Source organism: Cervus canadensis, chromosome 5 (assembly GCF_019320065.1).
Source record: "Cervus canadensis isolate Bull #8, Minnesota chromosome 5, ASM1932006v1, whole genome shotgun sequence".
NCBI classification, from domain to species: domain Eukaryota; kingdom Metazoa; phylum Chordata; class Mammalia; order Artiodactyla; family Cervidae; genus Cervus; species Cervus canadensis.
In genome coordinates this window covers 72101600-72122933 of record NC_057390.1, presented here as the reverse complement: position 1 = coordinate 72122933, position 21334 = coordinate 72101600, and the positions used below count along the sequence as shown (strand labels likewise).

General features: G+C 45.5%; 1 protein-coding gene across 2 annotated transcripts in view; it reads right to left on the bottom strand.

Annotated features, from left to right (window-relative positions):
• Window positions 1-2019: 2019 nt before the first annotated feature.
• The window catches only part of LOC122442017 (translation initiation factor IF-2-like), a 377694-nt gene continuing 358379 nt past the window's right edge, over window positions 2020-21334 (bottom strand). Inside the window, exons 6-9 of one of the 2 annotated variants that reach the window (XM_043469267.1) lie at window positions 6394-6586; window positions 5880-6315; window positions 2303-2417; window positions 2020-2078 (exon numbers count right to left, since the gene is read on the bottom strand). The gene's annotated coding sequence lies outside the window, so the exon portion shown is untranslated. Of the gene's footprint in view, window positions 2079-2201; window positions 2418-5879; window positions 6316-6393; window positions 6587-21334 lie in introns of those variants that run through there. The other variant, XM_043469268.1, reaches the window with a different exon arrangement.

Genomic DNA, 21334 nt, shown 5'->3' with positions numbered 1-21334 from the left:
AACATAATTTGAAAAGATACATGCACCCCAGTGTTCAGTGAAGCACTATTTACAATACAATAGCCAGGACATGAAAGCAACCTAAATAACCATCAACAGAAGAATGGATAATTAGCCATTCTTACACAATGGAATATTAGCCATAGAAAGAATGAAGTAATAGTGTTTGCAGCAACATAGACAGACCTAGATTGTCATACTGAGTGAAGTAAATCAGGGAGAGAAAGACAAATATCATGTGATATCACTTATATGTAGAATCTGAGAAAAAGGGTACAAATGAACTTATCTAATACAAAACAGAAACAGAGTTACAGATGTGGAAAATGAATTTATGATTATGAAGGGGTAAGGGTTGGGGGGAGGGATAAATTGGGAGATTGGGATTGACATATATACACTAATATATATAAATAGATCACTAATAAGGACTTAATAAGCACTCAATAATCTGTAACAGTCTATGTTGGAAAAGAATCTAAAGAAAGTGGATATACATGTAACAGATTCACTTTGCAGTACATCTGAAACTAATACAACATTGTAAATCAACTATACCCCAACAAAATTTTTTTTAGAAAATAAACAATATATTATTGAAATAATTTTTCATGTTTCTGTTTACTTTCTTTTACCAAGTGTTATATTTCTATTGGGTAGTGCTCTTCTAGACAGTGTAATATGGTAAAAGAAAAGAAAAAATCTTTAGCCACAAGAAATAAGAAGGTACAATTATTACTGTTTGAGGATTAGATGACTGTGTAGATGAGAAGTTATTAGACATTTTTAAAAATAATTATTTAGAAATTAATGACTACTTTCTATGCCAGCATCAGACAAAGAATAAAGTGGGAAAATAAATCTCAAATGTCCACAAAATATATAATATACTCAAGAATAAATTGCACATAAAATGTAAGACATTTTTATAAACAGTTTAAAGTGATTTTAGCTTCTCCTTTGACAACCATTTAGGGAAGAAGCAAAGATGTTCTCAGAGAACACTGGTCTGCACTTGTGCCCAGCTTGTCCCATAACTAAACAAGTTGCAGGACTCACCAGACTGCTAGTCTGCAGTGGCTGCTAAGGACCCAATATCCACATCCATCAAATATGGTAAAGCTCACAGCACACAGGTTCAGCAATGACCTTGCTTCTGGCTCCATCTTACGTTTCCTATCCTGATGTTTCTTTGCTTAATCATCCAAGCACTGCATTCAGTTCAGTTCAGTCATTCAGTCATGTCCGACTCTTTGCAATCCCATGGACTGCAGCACGCCAGGCCTCCTTTTCCATCACCAACTCCCGGAGTTTATTCAAACTCATCTCCATTGAATCGGTGATGCCACCCAACAATCTCATCCTCTGGCGTCCCCTTCTCCTCCTGCCTTCAATCTTTCCCAGCATCAGGGTCTTTTCCAATGAGTCAGTTCTTCACATCAGGTGGCCAAAGGATTGGAGTTTCAGCTTCAAGATCAGTCCTTCCAATGAACACTCAGGACTGATCTCCTTTAGGATGGACTGGTTGGATCTCCTTGCAGTCCAAGGGAATCTCAAGAGTCTTCTCCAGCACCACAGTTCAAAAGAATCAATTCTTTGGCGTTCAACTTTCTTTATAGTCCAAGTTTCACATCCATACATGACCACTGGAAAAACCATAGCCTTGACGAGACGGACCTTTGTTGGCAAAGTAATGTCTCTGCTTTTTAATATGCTGTCTAGGTTGGTCATAACTTTCCTTCCAAGGAGTAAGTGTCTTTTAATTTCATGGCTGCAATCACCATCTGCAGTGATTTTGGAGCCCAAAAAAATAAAAGCAGCCACTGTTTCCACTGTTGCCCCATCTATTTGCCATGAAGTGATGGGACCAGATGCCATGATCTTAGTTTTCTGAATGTTGAGCTTTAAGCCAACTTTTTTACTCTCCTCTTTCACTTTCATCAAGAGGCTCTTTAGTTCTTCTTCACTTTCTGCCATAAGGGTGGTGTCATCTGCATATCTGAGGTTGTTGATATTTCTCCCAGCAATCTTGATTCCAGCTTGTGCTTCTTCCAGCCCAGCATTTCTCATGATGTACTCTGCATATAAGTTAAATAAGCAGGGTGACAATATACAGCCTTGACGTACTCCTTTTCCTATTTGGAACCAGTCTGTTGTTCCATGTCCAGTTCTAACTGTTGCTTCCAGACCTGCATACAGATTTCTCAAGAGGCAGGTCAGGTGGCATTATAAAACACAATGCATGCATCATCTATAATTACACACTAACTTCATGATTTATTTTTTTCTTCTATTTCTTTACCTTTTTAATGTAGGGCTGGTCCTTTCCCTTCTCTCAGATGACATTTCTCAGTCATCTTGTATCACTCTTGCAGGGACATGCACATGTCTGTTTCTGCACCTCTGCCTTTTCATATCTGAAAAGATATACCCTTTTCATTAGAAGCATTTGACAATGCAACTGGTAGGACTCTTCATCTTGACAAATATTGCTGAGACAGAGGGACATATTAACCTATATTTGTCAAGGATGGTTGCATCTACACTGAGACTTTGTAAGGATGTGAGAATGTTCCCTATCAAATAAATCTTTTTGTAACTTTGGATGTTAACTTTAGTGTCACTTAATATAGGAGGAAATTTGTATACAGTTCCTCTGAATTCTTAATAACTTATAGATTCAATAGACTGGAAAGGCAAGGAAGGGAGTCACATATCCCTGGCAGAGAATATAGGCCTGTTTGGAGCAAACACGAGAAAAACCCTGAGAGCCTCCAGGACTCAATACATTTTCAATTTGTCTGGTTTATTATCTTGGCTTGGAGCTTGGGACTTTTTGCCTTCCAGGTGAAAGAAGCATTTTGGCCCTGGAGATGAGGACAATGCCTCCATCACCCACCCACACCCCCAGAAGCCCAAGGGGCAATTTACAAAGGCCCAGAGATTACAGATCCTTGCAGTGTCTCTCCACCCCAGACATAAAGGTGGGATTCTGATCAGAGGGCCATCCCAAGGGAACTATTGGGAAGATGTGAGGATCTAAGGTGATGAGGGTGGTGTGCCATTTCTTAAGGCAAAAAAGCAGTAGAGAAGTAGAAAATTTGGAGCATGAAGAGTTGAGTTTGGGACATTTTTATTTTGAAGGGTAACTACCAAGTAAAGATATATGAACAGGCATTAGGGTCTGCAGGAAGGACATCAGCTATAGACACAGATATTAACAACTATCAACCTAAGTCCAGGAGTATTTGTTGTTACTCTCCAGGAAATCACCTAGTTTCTTATTTTCAAGAGCAGGCAGAGGTCATGTCTCAGATGACAGACAGGAGATTTTAGAGGAACAGCACTGAATTGTTCTTACAATGCACATGGCCAGGAAATTCTGAGTGTGAGGTATCCATTTTTAACAACTACATAATGGATTATCACAAACTTGGCAACTTTAAACAATACACATTTATTATCTGACTATTGCTGCAGGTCAAGAGTCTGGGTGTGGCTTAGCTGAGTCTTCTGCTCAGGATCTCATAAGGCTGCATTTGAGGTTTTAGCCAGGCAGTGTTCTCATCTGAAAGCTTGACTGGGGAAGGACCTGACTCTATGCTCACTTAGATTACTAGAAGAATTTATTTCCTGTGGCTGTAAGACTGAGAGCCCCAATTTTTGCTGGCTAATGGTTGGAGGCTGCCCTGAGCTCTTAGAGGTCACCCACCATACAGAGAAGCCCACGTGGACTTTCCCAAGATGACCACTTACTTGATCAAAACAGTGAATGAATCACTAGTAAGACGAAGTCTGGTATAATGCAATGTCATCATAGGAATGACATTCATCACTTTTGCCATGTTCAATTGGTTAGAAGCTAGTCTGCTCCCCCCACACTCAAAGGGAAGGTATTATACAGGACATGAATAGGAGAGAGGGACCACAGAGGGTCATTTACCTCAGAATCTGTCTGCCACATGCTATGTGCATGGGAGAGGCATGGACACAGAGTTGAAAAGCCATCTATCTCCAAGCAGCTAACATACAGCAGAGTGAGGCACATCCACCACATATCCTGCCATGGTAAGCCACAAAATAAGGTGCAAAAGACCACAAACTTTGGCAGTGCAGTGAGGAAAGCAAGTTTACCAGCTGCACATGTTAACCACTTATAAAATACATTCATTGGCATAATTCTGTTATGAGGGTCCCTCTCCTGTATTTCAGAAGGGTCAAGAGTGAGAGAGGGAGGAGAAAAGCAGTGTGGCTGACAATAACCCTCCAAATGCATCACGTGGGATATTCTTGGGACAGCTAATCACTGAATGGGCACAGTGATTGGTCAAAGAATATTTTGGTTAATTAATTTCTCCACTTTCCCACCAGGAAGAATAGAGTTGATAAGACTCTAGAAAGAGGAAATATTTGAAAACTTCCTCAAGTTAGTAATAAAAACCCTCAAGAGGGAGGGGGTGCATATATACTTATAACTGATTCACACTGTTGTATAGCAGAAACTAACACAACACAACACTCTAAAGCAATTATACTCTAATTTTTAAAAATTAAAAAAATAATCAAAACCCACACGAAATGTCAGATATAGGCTAGGTGCTAGAAATCAGATCACAGATAACCAATTTATCCATAACCTGCTGAACACATGAAGCTCCAGCCTGGGTTGTTCCTCCTGTGCCCTAAGTGACCTCCCACCCCAGCGCCTTCTCTGGAAGAGCTGGCAGAGACTTTCCAAAGCTGTCAACATGAGGGGGTATGCGGTTTTATCTCCATCTTTTCTCCACCAGAAGCATGCCCATGACACTGCCATCTGCTCAGCAATACGGCATCCCAGGCACCAGGGACCCTGGTTTGGGACATGAAACTGGGTACAGGGCCATTTCCTCTGAACACCTGAGAACTCATCTCCCTTCTGAAACAATATGGACAGACATGCCTGGTTTATCAGGGATCCAGAGAGCAGGGCTGCAAATCTTTGTTCTCAGTAATTCTGAGACTTCAAGTGTATTTGGTAGCAACTGAACCTAGTCTGCCTGAGCAACTGTGTCTGTGACACCAAAGTCCATGGGGTAGTTAATGGCGAGAAGGGACTCTTGTTTCATTGTAAACCAGCACAGGACATGCCAAGTTCTGCTTGCCCCCCACCCGCAAAAAAAAAAAAAAAAAACCCAAACAATGTGGGAAATACAGCTCACCCAAAAGGGCACACGGGCAGCTTCTCACATGCCCCACCCCCACCATTACCCCATCACAGACAAAGAGGACAGAGGCTACAGGAGAAAACAGTCGACCAACCAGGGCAGGAGAGGTGATACACGGAGGAGAGATGGACAAAAATTTCATTTCTGACTTTGACGATGGGCCCTTTGGGTGCTCCTTGTCCCTTGGTTTTGTTTGTTTGTGGGGTTGGTTTCTGAATGCACAGGTGTTTGTGGAAGCATGATGCCATTTTTGCAAAAAATAAATAAATAAATAAAGACAGTATGGGATTTCTGAAAAGATGGCCTAGGTCTAAATGCTAGCTTTTCCACTTACTCTCTGCCCACCTTTCAATAGAACAGTCTAATCCCCTTAAATCTGTTTCCTCATCTTCTTAGAAGGGAACATTTAAAAGGCACTTAATCTCCCTGAGTTATTGCCACGGGAGCGTGTTGGGACCCAGCAACACGCAGAAGCATCATACACTTCCTCTGTAGAAGTGCAGAACTGAAGCCAGCCCAGACCCATCACACCCATATTAAAACTCTGCATGCCTGGAAATTAAAACCCATGGTTCAATAGGGACTTGACCAAGGTCTCTCTGCCAGCAACATGCCATGTGGGGTACTGCCTCCTGCTCAGCCTGCCAGAAAGGGGAGATGGAGTTGAAAACTCACCTTCTCTGCCTTCCCTTTGGGGGCCCTGAAGAGGTTGAGGCTTAGAGCCAGCACAGGACTGGCTGGGTAGTGAACCCCTCACCCCAGTCAATGAGAGCTCCAATCTGGCCTGCAGCCACCCTAGGTCTGTTTGTGACTTCAGCGATGCCCCTGCTGCTGGGCATCCATCATCCGAGTGGCCTATCATCTCAGTCTCTCAGACTCTGTTTTGAAGGAGAGATGGCGGCAGAGCCGGCAGAGAGGCAGTTTGAGCAGCTCCCATGCAGACCGGCAGGGCTGCATCTCTGTTCTGGGACAGGCCCATCTCTCCCAGCCCCGTCTCTCCATGCATCAGGAGGCGCCATGGACATATTTGTTTACTCCATTTGCTGATATGCAGTTTGCATAATATTGAATCTGGAAAGGACACTGCATCCACTGACAGGAGTTTTCCCAGCTGGAAAAAAAAAAAAGAAAAAGAAAGAAACCAGCTTTACATTTTTTACATTTTGGAGTAGAAATAAAGATACCATACCATGTGCCAGGCTCCCTGATGGATGGTTCTCAGGGCGGGGAAGGCCATGTCTGTGGTCAGGCCACGCTCCCAGATCCAAAGTATTGTTGGATGGCTTTCTTGTAAACGCTGTTGGCAGCTCCAGGGACGGCTCTTTTGGTAAAAAGGATGTGCTGGAACGAAACGTGGGCCTCCAGCCAAGACACATTTCTTCCTATAAAACAGAAAACATGCACGTGTCAGGATGCAAGAAGCCAAGCCTCTTCAAGAGTGAAGGCCTCCTCCTCCTCTGCATCCCAGGAGGATGGGGAGGACCAAGCTGAGCTAGGCTTTGACCTGAGATGCCTGGTAGGGAGCAAAGGGCCGAGGATGTACTCCAGCCCCCCACCCCGCAGCTGGGCTTTCCATCAGATGCCTTCTGCCAGTTTGCTTATATTCTCAGATTGGTCTAAATGCCTAGCTCAGATTCGAGGTATAATGAGGCCCCTCCAGGGCTTCCCTGGTGGCTCAGAAGGTAAACAATCTGCCTGCAATGCAGACCCAGTTCAATTCTTGGGTGGGGAAGATCCCCTCGAGAAGGGAATGGCAACCCACTCCAGTATTCTTGCCTGGAGAATTACATGGACAGAGGAGCCTGGTGGATCATAGTCCGGGGTGTCACAAAGAGCTGACTGAGCTACTAACTCTTTCACTTTTTCCTAATGTGTAAAAGCAAAGATGGAAAGCACAAAGTCAGGTAAATAGATGGAGGCCCAGGAGAGGTGTTATTCACAGGCCCCGGGCAACCATCCTCCTGGATATTTTCTTCTTCCTGAGACCACACTCAGACCCTTCTCATCACAGATTCTTCCAGCCTCCATGGCAGGCTCTAGGGAGCTGCACAGAAGTGCTGCTTGTCCAAGTATCACTCCACACATGGCATGACCTCCCCGGACCCTCCTACTCAGATGGGGTCCTCCGGGCAGCATCAACCTCACCAGGAGGTTAGTTAGAAATGCACGATCTTGGGGCTTCCCTGGTGGTCAGTGGTAAAGAATCTGCCTGCCAATGCAGGAGATGTGGGTTCAATCTTTGATCCAGGAGGATCCCATATGCCATGGAACAACGAAACCTGTGCGCCACAACTACTGAGTCTGTGCTCCAGAGCCTGGGAGCCACAACTACTGAGCCCATGTGCTGCAACTACTGAAGCCCAAGTACCTAGAGCCCGTGCTCTGCAACAAGAGAAGCCACCGCAGTGAGACGTCCTCACACTGCAAGAGCCCTTGCTCACCACAACTAGAGAAAAGCCCACGCAACAGGGAAGATCCAGCATAGCCAATAAGTAAATAAATATATTTTATTTTATAAAAAGAAAGAAAGGCAGAATCTTGATGCCCAGGTGTTTCATAGGCACATGGAAAGTTTTACAGGCACTGCCTGGCAACTTCCTGGAGCACCCTCATAATTGGACACATGTGTCTCCACGGTCCTGCCAGTGGAGAAGGATAGATGGACAATCAATGAATTACGAAGTGACAAAGGCCCTCTGGCTCACAGCCGTCCCCAGTCACAGCCTGGGTTTGGGTAAAAGGCACTTGGACTACAGATCCCACAGCCCCCAGGGCTCAAGTTTTGCAGTCACCCAACCACTACACTGAGGGAGCATCTTCTCATACTCTCCCTTCACCTTTTTGGAAGAGCAAAATGGTAGAGCTTGATTCCAGGATGATTTAAGACATCAAAGTGAAGTGAAAGTCACTCGTCATATCCAACTCTTTGCAACCCCATGGGTTGTAGACAGGTCAGGCTCCTCTGTGCAAGGAATTCTCCAGGCCAGAATACTGGAGTGGGTAGCAGTTCCCTTCTTCAGAGGGTCTTCCCTACCTAGAAATTGAACCCTAGTCTCCTGCATTGCAGGCAGATTCTTTACCACCTGAGTCACCTGGGAAGCCCAAGACATCAAATGAGAGTAAATAAATAAATCAGATCTGGGTTCTTCATTGTGAACTTTTCACCCTTTAGCCAGAGTTTGGCTTTACCTGCTATAGGCACAAAGGAGCCAGGTCCCATGCAGCCTGGGTGAAGTTGGAAATTCAGGGTATCTGTGTCCCTTTGGTGGACATCGGCTATACAGGCCACACCGTGGGAGCACTGGCCCAAGCAAGGAGCCCAGACCTGTCTCAGCACTTGGTTCTTTCAATGCTGTTGGTCTGGTCACTAGTCTGGAGCCCTTATGAGCTCATTCCTGGGCAAATCACCAAGCTCTGCAGATGACTCATCACCAAAGACCCATCAGGAAGAAAGTTGCCATGCACACCAGCCAGGCTCACAAACCTGGATCCTCCCACAACATCTAATGTGATGGTGACATAACCACCCAGCCCCCATGATCTCCGAGTGCAACTGCAGACCTGCAGTTCTTCTCCAGGAGAATCAGGGACTACCTTTTCCTCCTGGCTTTTTCCCCCAGGACCTGGTCCATAGATATTACAAGTGTCTCACCTTATGTGATGGACTTCCCAGGTGGCTTGTGGTAAAGAATCCGCCTGCAATGCAGGAATCATGGTTGGGAAGCCCCTGGGTTGGGAAGATCCTGTAGAGAAGGAAACGGCAACCCACTCCAGAATTCTTGCCTGGGAAATCCCATGGACAAAAGAGCTGGGTGGGCTACAGTCCATGGGGTCACAAGAGCCGGACACAATTTAGCAACTAAACCACCATCCACCTTGTGTGATGTGTGTGGCACCTGGAAATGTTTGTTCTGCCACCATAGCTGGTGCTCAGTGCTTACACCATGTAAGAACAATGGGGACAGAATTATAGTTCCTATCGACCTGCTACAGATGTGTGCTGCAGAGAGTTTTTGTTTGGCATTGTACACATAGATTATAAATTGTAGTTCTGGCCCACCACATACAGTTGTCAATGGTCATGCCTGCAAACTAAAGCCCAGAGTGAGAAGGAGACTTGGCCAAGTTGACTGTCCAAGTTCTGTTTTGTTTATAAGGGCTGCAGCAGTCAAAGGGTTATATAGCTGTTTAAATTTTTTTCAGGTTAAAATTACTACAGCAGATTACACTGTATGAAATCATGTGGCCTTGGTTACCATTTTCTCTGTGTGCTAAGGCAGATCCAAAGTGACTTTCTGAGGAGAATCTTGGTCTTACACACAGGTACATCCTGGCTTATCTCCAAAAGGAGATACAAGAGCTTTCTATTCAGGCAGGAGTTCTTGTAAGGTGACACAATTTTGACAAGAGTGTATTCATCTTACTCCCACCTTGGGTGACTATTAAAACATAAGGTTTTACACCTACCCACTTCCCTGCAACAGAGAATATTTGCACTCTTAGTAGTTGTCAGGGAATGTAACCTTGAACTTGGTGTCACTCAAACATTTCAATTCCTCTTGGTGGAGAGGAATTGTGTTTAGAGAGTGTTTCCCAAGGAGAACTGTATTAGTTCAAATAATGCTAGCTACTCTACCAGACAAATCAAGACATCTTAGTGCCTTGACACAAGAGAATTTGGTTCCTTGTGCAGATCACAGCCTAGGGAATGTGTTCCATTTGGGTGTCTTCCACCAGACCCTCAGTAGCCTGGGCTTCTTCCTTCCTGTGGCTCCATTTTCCTCTGGGCCCTTGTAGCCTTCATTTCTCAGCCAGTAGATGAGGATTATGGAAAGAATGCATTTACTTCCCAACCATTTCAGCTCAGAAGTGATGAATATCGCTTCTGCTCAAGCTCAGGGTCAATACCACACCTGGCTGCAAGAAGTCTGGGAAAAGTATTAATGCACCCAGGAGGAAAGGAAACAGTCACTGGTGAACTTTCCCTGCTGTGGAAATGTGTGGCTCTCTCTAATCTCTTAAATGGACCCAGATTAAGCAGTCCATCTGAGAGCCCAGTGTCAGGAAAGCATAAGGTGGGCTCTGCAGAATGGCTTCTCTAGAAAAGCAAGGAGGTGCGCCCTTAGTCTAAACAGAGACAAAAGAGCAACACTCGGATTTAATACCCATGAGTATAAGATGCTACTACTGAGTTGGAAGCTGGGGCCTGATGAAGCTTCTTTTCAAGAATCCAGGAGGATTATCACTCTGAGGATGTGATAGGATTTTGGTGTCACCAGTATGCTTTCCACTGTGCTCTGTCCTATGTCCTCACATCCTTGCTCTACAGTGTGACTTTGTGCCAACTCAGCTCCTGTTTGTTTTCATTTCCTGTGCTGTGATTCAAGTCACTTATCGTGCCTTCCTTTGCCTTGGCTGTTGAAAAGCTGAGACTCAGATCAATACAGCCCATCTCTAGCAAATAAGTGAGCCATTCAGGGATGTATATTTTGAACCAACCTCACACCTAGTTCCATTCATCTTTCCTATTCTTCCATCTCCTATGCTTCATTTTCTGTCATTTTTATGTCATCATGCCATAATCCAACTATCTTTGTGAACTGCATCTAGTCCACTTGAGGAACACAATGGAATACAAGCAAATAGGTAAACAACAGGATTATCAACGGAATACAAGAAGAGCAATGACCCAGAAGCTATTAGGGAAAGTTGGAGACACTAGCTTTTCCCTTCTCTTCCTGCCAAGGTCTTGGCATTATAGGCGTGGCTGCTTCACCCACAGTGTCTATGAATGAGCAAATCTCTTGCCTGTGCTCCGTGCAGCTCTGTGTGTGTCAGCCTTCAGGAAGACACCTTTCCAGGTCTCAAAGCATCTGAGCATCTCCGGGAGGAGCATCTTCTAATTTCTCGAGGGGATGGTAATCTCAAGTCACTCTCTTTTGTGAAAAAGGATTCATGCCATGGATGCCTCTGCCTTCCACTGAGCTTCTTCCCGCGTCCTTGCATCGCATTGCGCCTTTGTCTGGAGCCACTGTTCTAACAAGTTGGGTGACATCACCGATTCAATGGACTTGAACTTGGGCAAATTCCGGGAGATAGTGAGAGACAGGGAGGCCTGGCGTGCTTCAGTCCATGCAGTCGCAAAGAGTTGGGAACAACTTAGCAACTGAACAATAACAACATTGCTCTAACAGATCAGTCACTGAGACCCATGGACAGGTTAGCCAGGGAGTGACACACACAGCTCATGGTGAAAAGCAAGTCTCAAAGAAGAGCTCCCCACAGAACAGACAAATTCATAGCTACAGAGGACACCCTAGTGGATGCCAGAATGTAGGTGAGTGATAAGAGAAAATAGGCAAGGGGAATTTAGAGGCACAAACCTCCAGTTATATAAAAAGCAAGCCATGCTCAGTTGCTCGGTGATGTCTGACTCTTTGCAACCCCACAGACTGTGGCCTGCTAGGCTCCTCTGTCCATGGGATTTTCCCAGCAAGAACACTGGAGTGGGTTGCCATTTCCTTCTGCAGGGGATCTTCCCGACCCAGGGATCAAATCCACATCTCCTGCACTGGCAGGTGGATTCTTTACCACTGAGCCACCTGTGAATCCCGTAAGTCACAGGGATGTAATATACATAAGGAATGTGGTCAATGGGTTTCCCTGGTGGCTGAGATGGTAAAGAATCTGCCTGCAGTGCAGGTAGACCTGGGTTCAATCCCTAGGTCAGGAACATCCCCTGGAGAAGGGAATGGCTATCCACTCCAGTATTCTTGCCTGGAGAAATCCATGGACAGAGGAGCCTGGCAGGCTACAGTCCATAGGGTCACAAAGAGTCGGACGTGACTGAGCAACTAACATTTTCACTTTTCACTATGTGGTCAATAAAACTGTAATAACTTTGTACAGGGACAGTTGGATTACTAGACTTATTGTGATGGTCATTAGTAATGTATGCAGACACCAAATCATTATGCAGTGCACCTGAAACTAACATAATATGGTGTGTCAACTACATTTTATTACAGAGGGAGAAAGAGAGGGAGAGAGAAGCACTATCCAGTGCGGCAGCCACTTACTACACGTGACCACAAAACACTTGAAATGAGGCAAATCTAAACTGGGATGTGCTCTAAATATAAAACGCATACCAAATTTTGAAGACTTTGTAAAAAAAAAAAAATACAATATAACTAACATTCTTTTTTTTCTGGCTGCGCAGAGGTCTTCGTGGCTGCAAGCGGGCTTTTCTAGTTACAGCAAGTGGGTGCTACCCTCTAGTTGCGGTGCACAGGTTTCTCATTGCAGTGGTCTCTCTGGTGGAACACAGGCCAAGTAGTTGTAGCACACTGGTTTTAGTTGCTCTGCGGCATATATCTTCCCAGGTCAGGGATTGAACCCCTGTCCCCTGCATTGGCAGTCGATTCTTAACCACTGGACTACCAGGGAAGTCACAGTAGTTTTTAATATGCAACAGGGATTCTCATCTATTCTCATCTCTTCCCATTAGGTCTCCAGAGGGGCACTTGATTGGCCTGGTATCTAGAAGAGCCTGGATTCATGTTAAAAGGTAGAGATTGGGATTCTATACCTCTGCCTACAAGTTTTAGCACCCTGTCTGATGCATTCAGCTCTGAGACTCAGCCCAGAGAACAAAGACTTCAAGGTATTATTCACCTGTATTGTGTCGGCTTTGTTTTCAAGGACAAAAACTATTAACTTAGGGGAAAAGTCATTTTGGGATTTTTTCTTTAGTAAAATTAAACATTACCTGGAGCAACTTATCTTTCTCAAGTACAGACGTTCAATGGCCCATCCCAGGTCCTCTGAATAGCAACTAAGACAGATAAAAATATTTTCCTATTCAGAGATGATTTCAGCTATCATAGCACTGAATAGATGGCAAATGAGCAACCAGCTTACAAATGTTTGTTCATGAAGCCTGAATCTGGAAGGAGCTGTGGAGGAAGTCAATGACCTGTAGGTGAAAATGATTTAAGTACACGTGATAATGCTAAAACCTGGCTCGTGGAGAACTTACAGAAGACTGGGACTTCAAACCATGTGATTAGGTGCATCTGAGAAGCCATATGCCCACAACACAAGTCTACGTCCCTTATCCTGATGAGTTTGAGAGCCCCCAGTTGCCCACAGCCCAAAGAGGTAGCCTACCTTGAAGAGCTAAGATGCCCCAGCACTCACTCCCTGCACCCTGTCTAGCCTCACGTTACCTCCCTTTTGCCAATTTACCCCTTAAGCATCCAGGCTTCCCCTCTGGGAAGCATGTGGCCCTGCATCCCTTAACCATGCGCACATCCACTTTCACCCCTCTGCTCACAGCACAGGCCAACAACCCAGTGATTCTTAACATGCACAAGTCATAGTGATGTTTCCCTTATCGTCTCTGTCTTTTCGCTTCTCCAAGTCCTTCGCAACAACCCTCAGTGACACCTGACTCCAAGGAATCAATCCTTCAGTTCCCCTTCAGAGAGGGACAAGCAGAGGAATTTATAGAAGGACTCAGTAGAAGTCACCAATGTTTCCATCATTTTCCTAAGAAACCCATTTATTCATCAGCAGAAACTCATCCAAAGGCCCATGGACAGAAGTCAGAGGGTCAATGAACTCAGATGGGGAAAATGTCTGTCTTCTTTTTTACTAGCCTCTAGTTGAACTATAGCATTTCCTTCAATGACAAATGTGGGCAATAAACCACAGTTATTTTAGCAATGCTATGATTTGTGAACAGGCTTCCCAGGTGGTGCTAGTGGTAAAGAATCCACCTGCCAATGCAGGTGATGCAAGAGACTCAGGTTTAACCCCTGGGTCAGGAAGATCCCCTGGGGAAGGAAATGGCAACCCATGGCAACTCCAGTACTCTTGCCTGGAAAATCCCATGGACAGAGGAGCCTGGCAGACTGTAATCCATGGGGTCACAAAGAGTCAGACATGACTGAGGACACAAACACACACACATGATTTGTCAACAGCTATTTGAAATCAGCTATTTTAGTATGATTGTTGCAGATTTCTCAAAATATTATTTATTTCTGACATGTCAGTTATTAAACCCATAAGCATAGCTTGCTTTTTGATGAGTTAATAATAAAGAAGCACACATATGACTATACCACATATCTGTTTTATTTGTATTTTGATAACTGTATGTCAATATTATTAGTTTCCTTTGTAATCTTATATATTTTATTTTTTGCATTTAAAAACATTCTGAGGATGAGTCCTGTCTTAGTCGGGTTGTTATAACAAAATACCACAGACTGAATGGCTTAAACAACAGACATGGATTTCTCACAGTTCTGCAGCCTAGAAGTTCAAGATCAAGGTCAGTGTCTGGTGAGGAAATGCTTGCAGATAGCTAACTTCCTGTTTTACACTCATGTGGCAGAGAGAGATCATCTCTCTCATATCTCTTCTTTTTAAGGCACTAATTCCATTTGTGAGGGCTCCACCCTTATGACCTAATTACCTCTCAAAGGCATGTCTGCAAATGCTATTACACTGAGAATTAGGGCTAATGAATTTGGGAGACAAAAACATTCAGTCGATAGCAAGTCCATTGGCCTTACTAGATGCCAAAAGAGTGTATGGAAAAAAGGAAAAAGGTGGTTAGCCAACCCCTGCAATGACCCCCATGAAGCATGCCCCCACCATAAAGGTTCCTGTGACAATATCAGCCACAGAGTCTTCAAATACAGCCCTGCAAGCACTTTACAGACCTGAATTCTCCTAATTCCTCAAGAGGTGATAAATATCCACATTCATGTCAAAATTGGGAAATTGATTTTTTGAATTCTATTCCCATATAGACCACTACAGAGTATTGAGTAGAGTCCCTTGTGCTATACAGTAAGTCCTAATTAGTTACCTAATTATATACAATAATATGTATACATCAATCCCAATCTCCCAATTTATCCCTCCCTCACTCCTTATACCCTGGTAACCAAAAGTTTGTCTTCTACATTTAAACTCTATTTCTATTTTGTAGATAAGTTCATAAGTAGCCTTTTAAAAATGTTTAATTTTTTTAAATTGTGGTAGAAGTCACATAATATAAAAGACTATTTTAATCATATTTGTACCGTTCAGTGGAACTAAGTACATTCAATTATTCTGCAACTCTCACCATCATCCATCGCCTGAATTTTTCACCTTCCTAAACTGAAACTCTGTCCCCATTAGACACTAACTCTCCATTCCCCCTCTTTTTTAGATTCAACACGTAAATGATATTGTATGATTATTTGTCTTTCTCTGTCTGACTTACTTCACTCATTTGTTGTTTAGTCACTAAATTATGTCTGACTCTTTGTGACCCCATGGACTGCGGCATGCCAGGCTTCCCTGTCCTTCACTACCTCCCAGAGTTTGCTCAAACTCAAGCCCATTGAGTCAGTGATGCCATCTCACACTCTGTCATTCCCCTCTCCTCCTGCCTTCAATCTTTACCAGCATCAACTTTACTCAGTAGGAGAATCTAAAAAAGAGTGGATATACATATATGCATGGGCTTCCCTGGTAGCTCAGCTGGTAAAGAATCCACCTGCAATGCAGGAGACCTGAGTTTAATCCCGGGGTTGGAAAAATCCGCTGGAGGAGGGCATGACAACCCACTCCAGTATCCTTGCCTGGAGAATCCCCATGGACAGAGGAGCCTGCACTCCATGGGGTGGCAAAGATTTGGACATGACTGAGCAACTAAGCACGGCATACAAACATATATGTATAAGTGATTCACTTTGCTACACACTTGAAACTAACACAACATTGTAAATCAACCCCAAAAAACATAAAAAAAAAAAGAAAAAAAAGCAAGAACTCAGAGTTTAGATGCAGCACATGGGCAGAAGGGTCTCTTCAGGGTCCATTTCTCCAGGAGAAGAACTGACTGGCCTCCTCCTCATTCTGTGACGGCCCAGCTATGCCATGTACAAAGGTAGACATCAGGGGGATGCAGCTGTAAGACCCCCTCCTCACAGGCAAAACCCAGTCCCAAATGTGTCTCCAGCCGTGAAGCACCTGCTGGTACCAGACCAACGGGGTGACTCTCTCAAGTCTCTTGGGTAAGGAAGAGGAAATTCTTTCACGAACGTAATTCCACAATGGGTGAGGGATATTGTGAGCTGCTCAATTCCCTACCCCGCACACTAATTACACAGCGCTCTGGGTTAATTAATTTGTAGGAGCGGACCATATTGCTGAATGCACATTTTTTCTGGGTTTCAACCGCTCTACTTCTCAAGTTGAAATTACTTTGCAGCAACTTTTCTTTCTTTCTCTCACCTTTAACTCTAAGTCTGTTTGCATGTTTTCCTTTTGCAGTTTGGGGGAAAAAAAATTAAAAGGGAGGAAAAAAAAAGAAAGGTTATTTGATCCTTTGAAGAGAGAAATCCTGCTCATGGATTTTCTGCATTGAATTCATTGGAGAGAAAAAGAGCGATTGAGTGAACAGAATGGGAAAAAGAGGACGAGGAAGGACACAGGCAGCCTTGATCTCATCCAGGTGGAGGCAAGGCAGGAGCCCCCAGTATCCCAGGGCCATCATGCCCTCACCAAGCCCTTGGAGACCCTTCTGCAGCTAGGCCACCACGCCCACCTGATTGGAGAATTCTGGGCTACAGGTTCTTCAAACAACGCTGAAGAGGGGAGCGAGAGACTGAGCCAGAAATGCTCGGGCTCCCCTCCTGGTGCTCACCGCCTTGGGCACTTTGATCAGAGGAAGAAAAGCTGAGAACTAAGAAATCATTTTGAGCGCGGGCTGAGAGAGGGAGAGCTGATAAACCAGGGAAATACTCTTGTATTTCTTCCCTCATCTCCAGGCACAGGTGGAGAGGTGGAATACGTGGTCATCAATACTCAGTGATAAATGCTCAGAACTTCTGGGTCAGCTCAAGGGCTTACCCCAGTTTGAGGAAAAAACTCCTAACACCTAACTCAGGGCAGGCATCAAGTTGAAAACGGACTTACTGCTGCTCCCCACTGTACCGCCCTCTGGGGTGGGCTGTCAGTTATAGTCAGGTGTACTCCTGACTCCGGACAGATCCATGATGTCAAGGGACTGTGAGCACCATAGGGCAATCATTAGGACTCAGTTCCATCGAAAGAACAAGATCCTTAGCACTCAATACATGCTGGGCAACATGCTAGAAAAATTTGGAGCCAAAAGATGAATGGGAGTTGGGGTGCCCACTGTTCATCACAGTAAACTGATAATAACTAACTGAGAAGTGCTATCAAGGACAGACAAGAGGGAGCGGCGATGACTCATCAACTGGGACAAGTGATCTCTGGGAAGTCTTCAACACAGAGGTGAGAGGCAAGTTGGGTTTTAAGGAATGAGTTGGAGAGTGAGCTTCTAGACCAGAGAAAGGACGCATGCAAAGACACAGAAAAGGTATGCTCAGCAGTCAGGGTTGGCTGGGGTCCAGCGTCTGGGGAGGCAGGGAGTCTTGATAGATGTGCCTACAGTCAGGTCGCAAAAGACCTATGCCCCACAATGTCTAGCTCTCCTGAGATTTTATCCTGGTGGAGTGGTTTTAAGAAAGTAACAGGATCCAGGAGGATGTGAGTATGTGAATGTGTGGTGCACATATATGCGGCAGCAGGTGAACCAGGGGGGTGTACAATATAGCAACTTCCCTTTTGCATGTGCTGATTTTAAGGCACCTCCGGAGACACACGCAGAGAGCAGCGGGAGATGTGTTTCCATCACTCAGGCGGGGAACCTGTGCTGAAGATGCAGATCTGCGAGCTGCCAGGAGAGCCGTGGTGGCTAAAGTCAGGAAGAGGAAGAAAAACAGATGCAAGGCTGCCACGTCTGGACCCTGGTTCTGCTGAGTGGCTCCCTAGTTTAGAAACTCCTAGAACGTCAGACCTGAAGGGGTCATAGAGATGAGCCCTCACCCCTCATTCTGCAGGTGAGGAAGCTGAAGATGGGAGACAGCTATGGCCCTAAGTTCTCTCGTCTCCAGATTCCCACCTCTGCTTCACTGTGTCTAAAATGGGCCAGAGGTGGACGGAGAAGAGGGAGGTGTGAAGGACTGAGATGGTAAAGGTGAGATTTAGAGGGAATCAATCCATGACCAAGAAGGTGTGGGGGAGACCAGGATATTAACAATAGGATGAGAAAGGGGCTGCAGGTTCCAGCGAGACACCTCCCTTCTGCCCACCTGGTGACTTTCTCCCGGCTCAAAGGCTATCTCTTCCATGAAGCATCCCAACAAGCAGAGCCCAGGGTGACCTCTCCCTTCCCTCCTTGCATGGTGCACCTATATTTAGCCTTAAATCAGAACCATCTGTGGGCAGGTCTCATGTCGCTCTGGACTGTGATGGGTGGGTGGGTATCTCTGTCTGAACCCCCAAAACTAAGCTGGGGCAGGCCTGCCACACAGTGGGGTCTCCAGGAACAGGGACTGGAGGAATCGAGGCTGACAGGGAGGACACGAGAGAGCAAGGCCAGCAGAACCAGATGCATGGATGAAAACCTGAGTAGATAGACAAGGAAAAGGAGAGCGGAGCTGGAGAGAAAGCAGAGGGGCTGCCAGCCTTCAGGAGGCCCAGCCCAGCCCCCATCCCTGCCTGAGTCGCAGGCAGGAGAAAAGCACGTGTGATCTGACACCCGTCTGGCAGAGGCAGGACGGGACGATCTAATAGATACTTTGCAGCCTTCGTGCGTGTTATCCCCAAACAAAATGACATGTGCTTCCCAGCAGCTCCTCTCTAGTTATGAGCACTATAATTAAGCATGAAGTACACACCCACCTCAGTCTGCACAGAGAGGGTGGGGAAGCCAACCACAGCCCAGCGCAGCTGCCTGGCTGAGGCAGAGGAGAGTGCCCACCTCAGATGGCTGGCCCTCAGTCTGGACAGTCCTGTGCTGGCCTGCGTGGGCTCATAGTTCACTTAAGACCCCAGGGAGTCAAGGAGGAGGCGGTGGGCTGGAAGAGAGTGGCAGAAGGCTAGCCCCCATGCTGCATTAAATGTGGGTCACTTTCCATCTTCAGTCTCCAGTATCCCATCTAGCCTCCCCATAACAAGAGTCTAGGTCCCTCCTGAGGGCTCCCCCAGCGAAGGTGAGTCCGAAGGCCTCAGCAGCTACAACTCAAACAGCAACCACGGCTCTAATAGGCCTGGATGTCCCTTTAGGATTCTGGCTGTTCCCAGAGCCCCCATCACAGCCAGCCCAGTTCTGTTCAGTGGTGGCTTTGGTTATACCTGTCTGGATTCCACCAGGGGCATTAAGTAAGCTTGGAATCACAAGCAAGATTCCCCTACCAGACCCAGAGTCTGGTGCAGGCTACAGGCAAAGACTCTTGGGACAGACCACCAAGCACTGGGTTGGGTCTTGTACACTCCCAAATTTGGCAGAGTATACACTGCCAAATTTGTACGCTCCCTGAAGTCTGACAGGGGCCCCTAAAATTTGGGGTGTACAGGGGCTTCTTTGGTGGCTCCATGGTAAAGAATCTGCCTGCCAAACAAGAGACACAGTTTCGATCCCTAGATTGAGAAGATCCCCTGGAGAAGAAAATGGGAATCCACTCCAGTATTCTTGCCTGGAGAATCCCATGGACAGAGGAACCTGGCAGGGTACAGTCACACACAATTCTGACTAGAGTCAGACACGACTGAGCGACTAAACAATAACAATAAAGAGCCAGACTGCAACAAGCCAAGGGACCCAGGCTAGTCAGATCCTTAGAGTGGTCCCTGGTGTCCTAACCTACCCAATATGTACCTGTTGACTGGCAGGGACTCAGACCTGCCCTGGGGCTTCTTTGAGGCACATAAGTAGACCCCACACATGAAGAGCCTCCAAACTCCTTTCTTGGCTGGTTTTCTAGGAATAGATCGCATGTATCTCCTCTAGCCCTGGGCTGACCCCAGATTTTTCTGCCAATGGACAACCTCCCCGCCCTGGGTATGCTGGATCTGAGCTGGCCAAGTCTGAGCCAGACTCAGTGAAGGTGGAAACAGAAGCAGAGACTGGGAGGTGTATATGGCAGTCAGAGCAAAAGACTTGACATTTGGAGAAATCCCCTGGGTGCTCAGGTCTCTCTCCCATCTTGGAGAGTTGCCACCTGCGCAGGGCAGTGAAACAGGATCCTTCAGGTCTCGCCAAAACCTAGACAATCAGCTTTGCCTGGAGGAAGCTGGAGCTCAGGCAGCAAGTCTTGTGGTCCTTCCTCCCCCTCTGCGTCCACCCCCTCTCTCCATCCCACCATCACTGCCCTAGATCGTAGATGACTTTTTGCTCCAACACAACTTTCCTGTACCTGGCAGAAGGACCTTTTTATTTTCATTTATTTTATAAGAAATGTGCAAGTGGATATAGGCATCTACTTTTAAACTTTTTATTTTGCATTGCGGTGTAGCCAATTAACAATTTTGTGATAGTTTTAGGCAAGCAGCAAAGGGGCTCTGCCATAATATACATGTATCCATTCTCCCCCAAGCTCCCCTCCCATCTAGGCTTCAGAGTTCCCTGTGCTATGCAATAGGTCCGTGTTGCTTATCCATTTGAAATGCAGCAGTGTGTACATGACTTTCGCAAACTCCCTAACTATTCCTTCCCCTCATTCTTCCTCCCAGCAACCATACATTTGTTCTCTAAGTCTGTGAGTCTCCTTCTGTTTTGTAAGTTCATTTGTATCATTTCTTTTTAGATTCCACATATAAATAATGTCATATGATATCTCTCCTTCTCTGTCTGACTTACTTCACTCAGTATGGCAATCTCTAGGTCCATCCATGTTTTTGCAAATGGCATATTTCATTCTTTTTAATGGGGCAATCTAAGTAGCTCAGACAGTAAAGAATATGCTTGCAATGCAGTAGACCCAGGTTGGTCCCTGGGTCAGGAAGATCCCCTGGGGAAGGGAATGGCTACCCACTCCAGTATTCTTGCCTGAAGAATTCCATGGCTAGAGGAGCCTGGTGGGCTCCAGTCCAAGGGGTCCCAAAGAGTCAGACACAACTGATCATTAACAACAAACTAAGTTGTTCTTTTTAATGGCTGAGTAACATTCCATTGTATATATGTACCCACATCTTCTGTATCTATTCAGAGGGACCTTTTTAAAGGTGGTTTCTTCCTGATATCATCCCCC